The sequence below is a fragment of the Octopus sinensis genome, linkage group LG4, assembly GCF_006345805.1.
Source record: "Octopus sinensis linkage group LG4, ASM634580v1, whole genome shotgun sequence".
NCBI lineage: Eukaryota > Metazoa > Mollusca > Cephalopoda > Octopoda > Octopodidae > Octopus > Octopus sinensis.
Window position 1 is genome coordinate 112,421,744 of NC_043000.1, and position 13,633 is coordinate 112,435,376.

Below are 13,633 nucleotides of genomic sequence, written 5' to 3' on the forward strand. Positions count from 1 at the left end.
TTTCTTGCTTGACCCAACAACACTGTTAGCTGACCTCTGATATTTTAACTGACCACCACATTCAAACCCCATTACTAGTTAGGACGGTGAAAACACTGGACGGAAATAATCAAACCCACATTTTTGTGATTTCTTCTTTACTTATTTCAGTCGCTGGACAGCGGTCAAGCTGGGGCTATGCTTTGAAGGTTTTAGTCAAACAAATTGACCTCCCCCATACCCCCTCCCCTCTGTACTTATACTTTTTTTTTCTTTTTTAAAGTCTGGTACTTCTTGGTCTCTTTTGCCAAACTGTTATGTTAGGATGTAAACAAACCAACATTGGATGCGAAGCAGTTGTGGTAGGACAAACACAAACATACCCATATATACACACATGACAGGCTTCCACAAAGTTTCCATTTACCAAATTCATTTACAAGGCATTGGTTGACCCAGGGTCTATAGTAGAAGGCATTTGCCCAGGGTACTGCGCAGTGGGACTGAACATGAAACCATATGGTTGCCAAACAAGTCTCTTAACCACACATCCATACCTGCATCTATAAAGTAAATCATCCCTGGGTGGGCATGAACCACTAACCTTTCGGTTAACAGCTGATATATGTATATATCAGCTGATTTGGCAATTTTCTTCTCTAGTCCATGTTATTCAATAGGTTATTTTCTGTTCATAGCATTTCAAATTATTTTTATTATTATTATTATTATTGGGGTGGGGGGTGTTTCATGCTTGTTCTTGAAGTCTTCCTTAATTAAAATTTGCTCTCAACCAACCCTTAAAACCTTTTCTGGGCCTTTGAAGCATTTTGAGTAAGCCAAATGTATTTTACAGATAAAATTCCAGTTGATGTTTTAGTGAAAGGTCTTATCAGTGACAACTTGTATGTTTGTTAATAGTTTGAGGGTGAGTCTTAGATATTCTGTTTACAGAAGATTCACACACACACACACACACACCTGCATGCACACGCTGTTGCTCGTTACCCCAGTCACTGCCTCACTGTGTTTCTCTCAATCAAACACTGTAATGTCTGGCCCAAACTACTGTTCACCTTTCTCCAGTAAACTCCCCACTTTATCTTCCTCCTTCAATTTTGTTGTGATTTAATTAAAAATGGAATGATTTAATTGTTAAGAAACTAAGGGAGATAAATATGAAATTTAAATTAATAAAAAATTGAATGTGATTATGCTGTGTGGAGTAAATATGATGCTTGACAAGTACAGTGAGAAACCCAGACATAGTTTGTTCTTATCAGACCTCCTGCCTCTACAAAGCATCAAGCTGTCATTTTTATCAGTATTTGCCAGGCACAAGGATAAAAGAGAGACTATCATAGTAAGACATGTTCCCTCTCTCTCTCACTATGTCAGTCTGTGAAGCAGATGGTTCTGTGTGTGTATGTACGTGTTTAGTTTAACCTAATTGTAACCGTTTCCCTAATGAAATACACAATCTACATATTTTAATTAATTTTGTAAATAATCAAGATTTTTGTTGGATTTGGTTAAATTGCTATTTTTCCCTGCCATTATTTAAGCTGGTTTGAAATGATATTTAAGATGTTTTTGTTTTTTTTCATGAAATGACACTTGGATGGTTTTAATTTAAAATTGCATTCTATCAAACAAGAGGTTTTGGATCATAAAACTAGGGCAGTCTCAAGTGTATTGCTATCAGAGGGTTGAATTATTTTATTATTGTTTTTTGAGGTTTTTTCTTTTCAGTTGCTGAAAGTAATAGACCCAATATCTCATCATCATTCCATACTGGCATGGGTTGGATGGTTTGACTGAGGACTGGCAAGCCAGGAGGCTGCACCAGGCTCCAATCTGATCTGGCAAAGTTTCTACAGTTGGATGCCCTTTCTGATGTCAATCATTCTGAGAGTAGTGGGTGCTTTTTATGTGCCACCGGCACGGGAGCCAGTCAGGCAGCTCTGACAATGACCACGCTCGAATGGTGCTTTTTACATGCCATGGCATGGGACCAGTCAGGTTGCACTGGCATCAACCACATTTGTATGGTGCTTTTTAAGGGTGGGGGTGAACCAAACTGAAAAAGCATTCCCCTCAGGTGAACCTTTTACTATCTCATTTGGATTACAAAGGTAAACAAGATTGAGCAGTTGCAGGTGACACAGTTGCTCATCTTCTTCATCATTTAACTATGTCTCTATTGCGAATACTTTTTCCCATTTGTATGTTCTGATTGATTGTAGCTGTCCTAGCAAGGTTTAAGAAGATTTGAGATCTACAAGTAGCCATACACTGTTTACCTTGGAGTACATACCTAGAAGTGGTCATAAAAACTCTTTACATACCCACAAGTGGTCATAAACACTGTTCGACCCTTTAGCATTTAAACTGACCATATCTGACCAAAATAATCCCCATTTTCATCTTCAAACTGGCCAGATTTGGCCTCTCACACTTCCCCTGTAATATTATTCTAGAAATGATCATGTTGTTGAAATCTCGAAGCTAAAAGGTATTTATTCACAGTAATTTGAGTTAGTCTGAGTGGTTGCAGACAGTTTACCTTGGGGTGGGTCTGTCAATAGTCCTAATGACTCATAAGCCTGTAGGTTAACCATGTTCCCATGTTGTGGGGTTTTAATAACAGTCTCCCCCAATCCCCCACCTGTATGGGTTGCTGGTCCCTTGCAGGCTTAACTTCCCAACTGTTGCTAGAACTCATTTGCACCTGAGTGCGCTGGAATAGTGTGAAATGAAGTTGTTTGCTCAAAGAACGCATTGCATCACTTCTTTTCAGAATTGAAACCCTCATTGCCAGATCGTGAGCGAGTGCAGTGTCCCAACCATTGTCATGTGCTTCCACTTAGATTGGAGAGTTTTGTCTTGTCTTGAGACAGCATTCACCCGGGGTGGGTTGAGCTGGCCTCATTCATCCTCAATGCTGCATCACTCACAAACGCCGACCAGACCTGGCGATTTGAGGCTAACAACTGCGTGATCTCCAACCACTCCTTATTCCAGCAGCAAACACCGTAGACACGGGGGCCTAGGTTGGGTTCCAGATCAGCCTTGACTGTCATCAACCAGGTTTTTCATTGTCCACCACATCGCTTTCACCAACCCTGAAGAGGAACTGGGGCAATTGCTTCATAGATGAATTCTCCTGGTTGACAACGGAGGGCGCCAAAATATTTGCATCTATTCTTCATGCCCTCCATCATTGGAGAGTTTATCTAGAAGTGTTTAGAAACACTACCTGTCCTGGGAGAACACAAAGAAAAGTTTCAGACGTTGCATATCTGAGTTCATACTTACAGGTGGTTGTTGGAACTGCCCACCTTCCATTACATATCCAAGAGGCCACTAGGTCAATGCTGACTGTTGAAAGACCTGGAGCACACCTTTTCCACTGTACTCTATTAATATTTATCGTCTATCAGATTTATAATCAAAGGAAATGAAGTTGTGACGTTGATCTCTTTCTTCACATTTAGTTTGCTGATGTCCTTAGTGTACGGCTGGGGATTGAAACTATGTCCAAGAAATAACTGGTTCAGTTTACTTCTGTTAGTGCTTGCTTGATGGTAATAACCCTTTCAACTATAGGCACAAGGCCAGCAATTTCAGGGGAGAGTGTTAGTCGATTGCATCAACTCCAGTGTTCAACTGGTACTTGATGTGATATGAGGGAGATTTGGTTGCTGTTTCAAGCCTCCACTTAGTGGTTCCATCAGTTGTTAACTGAGAAAAGTTTTGATATTGTGAAACAATTAAACCTGAAGCAAGTAGTGGTGGTCTGTTTTGGTAAGAAACACAGATTGCAACATGGCTTAGGAGTTTACTGTGAGAAAGAGGAGAGGTCTTGTATTTTAGGCAAGATTCAGGACTTGAGGCAATGTTGCAAATATCATTTGGCTTTCTTATGTGGAAAACTTACTTTCCGCTTTTGTTTTTGGAGGGTTGACAAGGTTTCAAAGTTAGGAAATTTTGAAATTAAATTTAAAAAAAAAAAATATTTCCTATTAAATAAGCTTTGTTGTTGTTACTACTACCACCACCACTACTACTACAACCACTACTACTACTAGTTGTATTAGTAGTAATAGCAGCAGTAATTTTGATGAGGTGGGGGTGGGGTATGGGAAACTATTATGTACAAATTTTCTCCCTCCTCCTGCCACCACCACTACCACCGTAATCTATGTGAAAGATCAATGTTTTAAATCTAATTTAAATCTAAGCTCATTGGAATTTCCACTGACAGAAATGGTTCACTGACTTAGCTGCTGATTGGATCAAAATATTTATGAAGAGCAGTGGTAGTTAGAAAAAAAAATGGACGAAGAGGTGGTGGTGGTGGTGAACAAACAAAAATAAAAACCAGCAGTAAAACAGCACAACTGTTGCTGCTGATTAGTGTAGTCTGTGGTCATAATCTCACCATCACCATCATCCTCTGTTTTGTTTCTCTTTTTCTTATGTATTTGGTTTTACTACTTCCAGTGTTATAGCAGTTACGGTCACTGTTGCCCTTTGAGCCAACAAGGGATTTGGCCTGTATCAGGGATCAGCACCCTATCATCTCTTGTGAAAGGTAGAAGAGTCCAGTTTGCTGGACATTGTTGTAGAGCTGAAAACGAGGTAATTTCTACCCTTCTCCTCTGGAAGCCATATGCTCGCGATACCAGAGGGCTCACACTCCCCTACCCTGATGTAATCTCCAGGGACATAGGCATCCAGCAACAGGACCTCCGTAATGCTATGATGGACTGTGAAGTCTGGTGTAACATAGTAAATTCCATTGTCTTGACCACGGTGGAACAATAATAAATAATGATCATATCACCCCACATGAAACCGCCCATGACTCTATCATCCAGACTTCCTGTTTTAAAAGTGACCCACTTAAAATCCTCTTATCAACATTTCATGTTAATTCATGTTCCAGCCACTGAATAATGACAAAAGTGACTTACTAAGTTTTACCTTATTTCCATATTTATTTGAAATAAAGAATATATGACAATTGAAACTGTTAGATTCACTTCAACATTTAAATTTAATTTGTGAAAATATTTTCGTCGCTTTGAAACCGTGACCTGTTCACTCACGGAATTTTGTCAGTGAACAGGTTCTAGTTTGAAAGCGACAAAAATATTTTGACGAATTAAATTTAAATGTTGAAGTGAATCTAACAGTTTTTGTGTGTTTTTTAAATGGCTTATAAACACCTTCCACACTGCTACAATTATTTTTGTTTCAGCACACGATCTCAGATCAAGTCACTTACTATTCAAGTACGTCTCCATAAAAAAAAATGTTTGAACAGAAATATGCTAATGAAAGGGTAGACATTTGCCCATGGCCTATATGGATGTTACATCATATCTTACATAAATCATTAGCAACTTGTACATAGGCAAAAATTAAACGAATCATGTTACAAAAGTTTCTCTAAAAAGTAGCTCTCATATAAATTAAATCTAACGTTTTTAAAGAAAAAATCTGAGGTTCATGGGGAGCATTTCAGTCAGAAGTTGGTTGCTAGAAATTGCAACCACTTCAATTCATGTAGCTGAGCTCCTGGGCCTCATGTAGGCAAAGTGGTTGAATTCCTTTCGAGTGTTGGGACTCACAGAGGCGAGGTGGCTGAACTCCTTTCTAATGAGTCTCACTGAGTTCCTTTCAAGTGTTGTGCCTCATTGAAGCAAAGTGGCTGAGCTCCTTTTGAGTGATGGGCCTCACGGACACAATGACTGAGACCTTTGGCATTATGTTGTGCTTGAGATGACCCATCAAGCCGAGCAAAATCGCAGTTGTGACAGATATTGGTGTCATTCCACTGGCACCTGTGCCGGTGATACGTATTAGCACCGATTACACTCTTGGAGTGGTTGGCGTTAGGTAGGGCATCCAGCCATAGAAAACCATGCCAACTCAGACTGAAGTTTGGTGCAGTCTTCAAACTGTCCAACTCATGCCAGCACGGACAATGGTCGTTAAATGATGATGATATTGTGTGTGCGTGTGCATATATATATCTCCGCTTCAAATGATTGAAGCTGGAATGTCTTTGATTGTAGATTTGCTGGATAAGAGTTGAGTTGGGGCTAAACAAAGCGGGGTGGAGGTGAGAAAAGAAAAGTGTTGTATAATCTAGTGCTAGATATGGTATGCTGGAATGTCAGAATGCTGTCGGCTGACGTAGGCCTAAATGACAATTGCTTGTGCATTTTAGAGCTGTCGTTAGAGCTTGTTCTCTACTCTGTAATCCCTATCAAACATGAGATCAGCTGTGCCATTTGAGAGTTGAGTATCTTGCTCAATGATACAACAATGCATTGCTATTGGTTGGGTATGAACTAGAAAACCTCTTTTTGTTTTAATCTGCTCTTTGACAACTTAAAACAGGATATTTAGTGCTTTACCTAGAACACTGTTCTGGTAAAGAAACATGTTATCATTCATCATTTGAAGTGTGTATCCACATTGCCATCATCATCATTGTTTAACGTCCGTTTTCCATGCTAGCATGGGTTGGATGGTTCGACCGGGGTCTGGGAAGCCAGGAGGCTGCACCAGGCTCCAATCTGATCTGGCAGTGTTTCTACAGCTGGATGCCCTTTCTAATGCCAACCACTCCGTGAGTGTAGTGGGTGCTTTTTACATGCCACTGGCACAGGGCCCAGAGGAGGCTGGCAAACGGCCATGATTGGTTGGTGCTTTATTCCCACTTTATCAATGTCATTCACCTACTATTTTATCAATGAATGGGCGACCATCTTTTTATTTCTGCTAAGGGTGTCCACCACCCACTTATTGTGTAGCTAATGATAGCCATCATCACCTTCATTATTGAATGTATAATTCTTGATAGCCACAGCCTCTGCCTACTTTGCCATTTAAGTGTGTAGTTAAGGACTTCCACTTCTCATTTCACCAGTAAAGTGTGGGTCTTAGGAGGGACCTCCCTTTCTTTAGCTAAGAGCATTCACTTCCTCCTTCATCGATGGTGACTGTGGACTCATATGCTGTGGTTATTTTGATTGTTCAATGAACAAATCTGCCCACTTAAAGAATTATAGGATAAGTGACCGAGTATTCCACAGCAACCTTAATCTAGCTTTAGCCTTTATATCTGAATTTTAACAGATTAGGATGCGAAAAAGTAACCTGATGATTCACATTGATCATGAATGTTGTGTGTTTTCAATCAATAAAAAAAATAATAATTAGCCTGACTTCAAATTGAGAAGTTGGGGTCTTTGTTACCATGAATTATGAGTCAGTCAAAAGTTTTCTGTACTGATTCCACAAACCCTGGTAAACCAAGAGATTTCCTGCTCCACCAATGAAACTGTGTCATTATTCAGTTATCACATGTCTTATAATGTCTATCATTTAATTCTGTCTGTGTAATTAAAATTAAGTACACAGAAAAGCTTTCTGTTGGACATCACCTCCTGGTATTTCCACAACTCTGAGTCATATACATGATGACGATGATGATGATACTTATTTCACAGTTCATTGATTGCTCTCGGATTTAAACTGATTTACCACTAAAACAGTGTGTAAACAGCTTGTTTGTTGCATTTTGTTTTCTTTGAGTCAGTCTCGTTACTACGTCATCTTAACTATATTATAGCGCTACTTTCTAATTAACACTAATGACTTTGTCCTGCAGAATACTAGATTGGTTTACATTATTGACCTAATAAGTTGGATTCCTGTGAGAGCCAGGTTTATTTGTTTCAATGCTGGAGCCTGGTGCAGCCTCCTGGCTTGCCAGTTTTCAGTCAAACTGTCCAACCCATGCCAGCATGGAAAGTGGACGTTAAACGATGATGATGATGATGCTGATGATGTATCTATGAGACTGATGGAAGAGTGGTAGTCATAAAATGGGTTTCCTTCATGTTGGCAGCAGGTTTCATTAACCAAATCTTAGTCGATGTATTCAATCACAAACTGTTGTTTACCTTCATGTTGTCGTCTCTGATTGGGTAGATTTATAATCAAGGGTGTTCCACCTGGGACCATCCCGTCTTTTAGTGGGCTAATCTAGAAGTGTTTAGGAACAATGTGTTGAGTGAGCGGCGACCAGCAAAGGCTGTGCCTCTGTTGAATCCACCATTCAGTTTGGCACAATGTCTTTTTCAAGGTTATTGACATTTGCTAGGAATTACCAGTACAAGGATTAGATGAGGCAAAGATAGCTGACATGTTAATCAGGAAAGATGCAAGAAGAAGAAAAATAAATTTTTTTTTTAGATTCAGAAAATTAGTAAGTAAATAACTTCATATAAAGAAACTGAGTCATCAACTTCACTGGCATTATCTATGTCCCCCATCCCCCTGGTTTGGCAGTGGTGTAGTGTTTATCAATCCTTCCTCGGCACCAGTTCGGCAGCTAACGTTTTTTTTTGTATATTTATTAAAGTTTTTCTCTTCTTGAGTTGTGTGTTTGTATTTTTCAAACAAGAATATTGTTAACTGTGACTTTGAAGTCTCAGCAAGTTTAAACCATTGGATGATGATTTAGCTGGCCGATACTCAGTCAAATGACTGAAACAAATAAAAGAAACAAAATGTATACAAAAGTATAGAGTAAACCTTGAAATCAATGTATAACTGAACCCAAAAACAAACCTTAACATGTGTATATATCTTGTGTTTTGGGAGGGTCATTACATCAATAATGATATACTCACTGCTTGTGTTTATTACTGGTATAACAACACTCCTAAGACACAAAATGTTTCAACACAGGAATTCACATCAAGAATCTTGCCAACGAAATACCAAAACAAAATGTGTGTGTGTGTATACTAATCATTTTGAATCAGATTTTCTATATTGAGATTCCCTTGTCACTAACTCTGTTTCCAAGCAAATTAACATTTCCCCAAGGCCAAATAAGATTTCGAGGAAGACAACGAAGTTATCTTTCTCAACATGGTTACTGAACATTATTTGCATTATTTACATTTGACGGATATTTGTCCTCATCGTGTTCGTTGCTAATACAATGTTTTGGCAGATATGCCCTCTAGCCTTCTTCATCAGGTGTCTTGGGGAAATTTCGAACCTGGGTTCTCATTCCTAAGGTATTTCTCTATGTTATTATTATTATTATTATTATTATTATTATTATTCAGGTCACTGTCTGGAATCAAACTCGAAATCTTGGGGTTAGTAGCCTGTGCTCTTAACTAATGTATATCTAAACATAAAAACAAACATTAACTTGTGTATATATCTTGTCTTGGGGGGGGGGGGTCATTGCATCAATAATTCCAAGTTCGATTCCAGGCAGTGACCTAAATAATAATAATAATAATAACAACAATAACATCGAAAATACCTTAGTAATGAGAACCCAGGTTTGAAATTTCCCCAAGACACCTGATGAAGGCTGGAGGGTATATCAGCCGAAACGTGTTATCAACAAACGAGATGAGGACAAATATCTTGTCAATTGTAAATAATTCCTCATCTCTTAAATATAGAATTGTATGTTTACTGAAAGTTAACAGACCAAGCTTAGTTTGATCTCTGTAAGTTGTTGCCTAATTTTTATCTTGATGTGATGTTAGTCTACCCCACATCCACACCCATGGTATCTGTAAGTTCCTGCAAAATTTTAATCCACCCGTCACCCAATCATATTTGGCAAGGAAGTCTGTGACTTCCTTTAATGATGTCTACTATAGGCATAGGTGTGGCTGGGTGGTAAGAAGTTTGTTTCCCAATCACATGGTTCTGGGTTCAGTCTCATTGTATGCTACCTTCAGCAAGTCTTTTACTATGGCTTATAGCTTTGGGCTGGCCAAAACCTCGGGAGTGGATTTGATAGATGGAAACTGAAAGAAGCCCATTGTATATTTATAGATGTGTGTTTTTTTGTGTCTGTCTGTCCCCTACCACTGCTTGACAACCAGTGTTGGTGTATTTACATCCCTGTAACTTAGCAGTTTAGCAAAGTATTGTGGTTGGTTCATTCGACTAGAAATTCTACAGGTGGTGCTCCAGCATGGCCACAATCTTATGACTGAAGCAAGCAAAAGATGAAACACAATCCTCCCTCAACTGTTAATTCCAGGTGAACCCATGCTAAGTACACCTATGGTCAAAGGTGTTCCAGTTATGTCTGTCGTCATTTTTTCATTGTTACTTCGTATAGATTCGAAGAAATTTGGCTGCAATGTGTAGCATGTCAAGCATCCACAGAACTTCCCTTGAAGATGTCACAGGTGTCCTTGTGGCCAGTTTTTTACCTTCTTTGACAACTCTCCACCACCTTGTGTGAACAGCCAGATTTTTCATCTTTTTGTACCTGCTGGCAGCATGGAGGCTGAGAAGGCTTTTGCTTTTAATTATTTGCTGCAGAAAATGGTGGTTTCCCTCATTATTGATTGATCTCATTTGGGCCACACACACACACTTGTGTATATATATTTTGCATAGCCACAAAAATACATTCAGTCAAATAAAGCAGTTGTCTTAATTTCATGTAATCTGCTTCACTTTCTATCTTTGCCACCATCACTTTTGATCCCCTGGCCTAATCACTAATTAGGTTACCTAGGTAACTAGGCATCAAATATTTAAACACACCATCCTAATAGCCTGCATCGTTTAATCCTGTGTGTTGGTCATGCTGTCAGCACACACAGTGCTGTTTAGACTGATTCACTGTTAGTCAATATGATCTGACATTTGCTATGTTATTCAGAATGGGTGCACTCTTACCTAGAAATGCCACCACCTACACATGCTAAATTGGTTTTCCTGGTTGCACCCTTCCTCTCCTAACCTTGCTTAGCTATACATCATCATCATCTGTTTTTCCATGATTCTATGGCTTGAACATTTCACCAGTTAATGCTCAACGTTATGGCATATGGCGTAGTGGTTAAGAGTGTGGGCTACTAACCCCAAGATTTTGAGTTCGATTCCAGGCAGTGACCTGAATAATAATAATAAATTCATGAATTTATTTATTTATTAATTTTTTAAATACATATTTTACTTGGGAATTTGTGTGCGTAATCTGGGAATGCATACAATGAGCTTCTCTGCCCTAGGTGTATGGAAAATATTCGGCGAGAAATGGAAGAAAATTTGAAGAAAGAAGGAAAATAATAATGATAATAATAATAATAATTCTTTTATTAGCCACAAGGGCTTACATAAAATAACATTAAAAGACATGCAAGAACATTAAAGACAGAAACAGGATGATTCAAAGGGTTTTACTGTGTGTAAACAATATAAATAACAATTAAAAATTAAACAAATTAAAGCTCTCAATAGGGGAAGCATTTTAAGATCCTCATGGAAAAACTCACAAAAGCCATGGGTGCCTGAACAACAGGGAAATAGCCCTTCTCCTTTGATTTCCTTTTTACAGGTGCACACTCAGAATTGATCCTTTCACGCTGGTCATTCTTCCCACATTCACTCACCTTTCAACAAACTTGCTACAAGGCAATACCTCCCTCCCCACCCTCAACTTCTTTTTCAAGTGAAACTTGCAAAAGTTGATGAGGGCTTGGCCAAAGAGGAAAGTGTCTGTTTTTAGCCCTTTCAAATGGGTCCACCATACTACCTCTTTTGCTACAGCCACTAGACAAATAAAAAATTACCTGCCCAAAGGAGGGCAGCAGCGGAATCTTCACAATGGATTTAGCAGATAGCTGGATTTGTCCTACATGTGACAGCAGGTGTTTGACATAATAATAATAATAATATCAGAAAAATACCTTAGGAACGAGAACCCAGGTTCGAAATTCCCCCTGGACACTTGATTAAGGCTGGAGAGTATATCAGCTGAAACGTTGTGTTAACAACAAACAAGATGAGGACAAATATCCGTCAAATGTAAATAATGTAAATAATTCTGATATTAGCTTTTACTGCTTCTGCCCATGTCTTCCATCACCTTCTGCAGTTTTCTTCTACTCGGGTTGCTTAGCACTTCATTACCCAACTATCATCGTAGCCTAACCACTAAGTAATTAGCTTAGTGGCTAGGGTATTTCGCTCACAATCGTGTTGTTGCAAGATCGATCCCTGGTGTGCATTATGCCCTTGAGCAAGACGCTTTATTTCATGTTACTCCAGTCCACTCAGCTGGCAAAAATTGAGTTGTACTTGTAATTGAAAGGGCCAGCCTTGTCACTTTCTGTGTCTCACTGAATCGCCCTGAGAACGAAGCTAAGCGGTTACATGTCTATGAAGTACTCAGCCACTTGTTAATTTCATGAGCAGGTTGTTCCATTGATTGAACCAACTAGAACACTTGTCATTGTAATCGACAGAGTGCTAGTTACCATTCTCCATATACATCACACTTTTCTGTCTGAAATCTTCTCTCTTGCACTTCTGCAATGGGTTTCTCTTGGAACTAGTTTTTTCTCTCAACTCATTTGTATTTCATTATTCATTCACTCTAAGGTGGCGAGCTGGTGGAATCATTAGCATGCCGGGCGAATGCTTAGCGGTTTTTCATCTATCTCAGTTCAAATTTCGCCAAGGTCGACTTTGCCTTTCATCCTTTCGGGGTCAGTACCCAGACTTGTTCCAACTGATGTTTGGACACTATATATTTCTCTATTAAATATTCATTAATATTTGGGAATGGTTTGTGTGCATGCCATCAAAATCTTGTGTGTAGGTTCATAGATATTGTCATTTATTACCACCACCACCACCATCTCGTGTCCATTTTCCATGCTGGCATTGGTTGAATGGTTTTGACAGCTGCAGAGCTGCATCATGCTCTCTGTCAGACTTGGCATAGTTTCTAAGGCTGGATGCCTAGGGTGTAGTGGGTGCTTTTTATATGGTACCAGGTCAGGTGAGGTCACCCAATAACATGCAAGGTAGGAAAGAACAAGAGAAACGAATGAAAAGAGGGTGAAGGGAAAGCCCTCTTGACTAAGTAGGGACTGTTTGAAAAAGGGGTAAGGAGGTTGTATGCCAGAGACAAGTAGAGGTGTCTTGCTGTGGAGAAGGTACATGGTTACCCCACATTTATATAGGGGTGGCTGGGAGTATCTTGGAAAAGGGCAAGATGGTAGTAATGGTTTGCCTGAGCAAACCCGTCAGGAAACAAGAGCTGATACAAACAGTGGATGAGGATGGGATAATAATGGATGGTAAAATATTTGGGTAGAGGTCAATGTGGTAAATGATGAACTGGAGTGGAGGTGTGGCTGTGTGTGTATATTTGTGTGTATGCATGTATATTTGTGTATGTATGTATGTATGTGCATGTGTATATAAGCATGTATGTGTGTGCGTGTGCACATACACACAGGCGCAAGCATGGTTGTGTGGTAAGAAGCTTGCTTCCCAACCACATGATTCAGGGTTCAGTCCCACTGCGTAGCACCTTCAGCAAGTGTCTTCTACTATAGCTTCAGGCTGACCAAAGCCTTGTGAGTGGATTTGGTAGACAGAAACTGAAAGAAGCCTGTTGTATGTGTGTGTGTGTGTGTGTGTGTGTCTTTGTGTTTGTCTTTCCCTTCCACTGCTTGACAACCGGTGCTGGTGTATATATGTCCCTGTAACTTAGTGGTTCAGCAAAAGAGACCAATAGAATAAGTATCGGGCTTTAAAAAGGAAAAAAAGTACCAGGGTT

At 39.4% G+C, this 13,633-nt stretch overlaps 1 protein-coding gene and 1 long non-coding RNA gene across 12 annotated transcripts in view; one reads left to right on the top strand and one right to left on the bottom strand.

The window, feature by feature from the left end:
* LOC118763082 overlaps window positions 1-9,101 on the bottom strand; it is a 19,487-nt gene extending 10,386 nt beyond the window's left edge. Inside the window, exons 1-2 of the long non-coding RNA XR_004998834.1 lie at window positions 8,954-9,101; window positions 1,798-1,803 (exon numbers count right to left, since the gene is read on the bottom strand). This is a non-coding gene — a long non-coding RNA (uncharacterized LOC118763082). The remainder of the gene's footprint in view (window positions 1-1,797; window positions 1,804-8,953) is intronic.
* LOC115211107 (calmodulin-regulated spectrin-associated protein 2) overlaps window positions 1-13,633 on the top strand; it is a 179,297-nt gene that overhangs the window by 45,776 nt on the left and 119,888 nt on the right. The window lies entirely within an intron of this gene.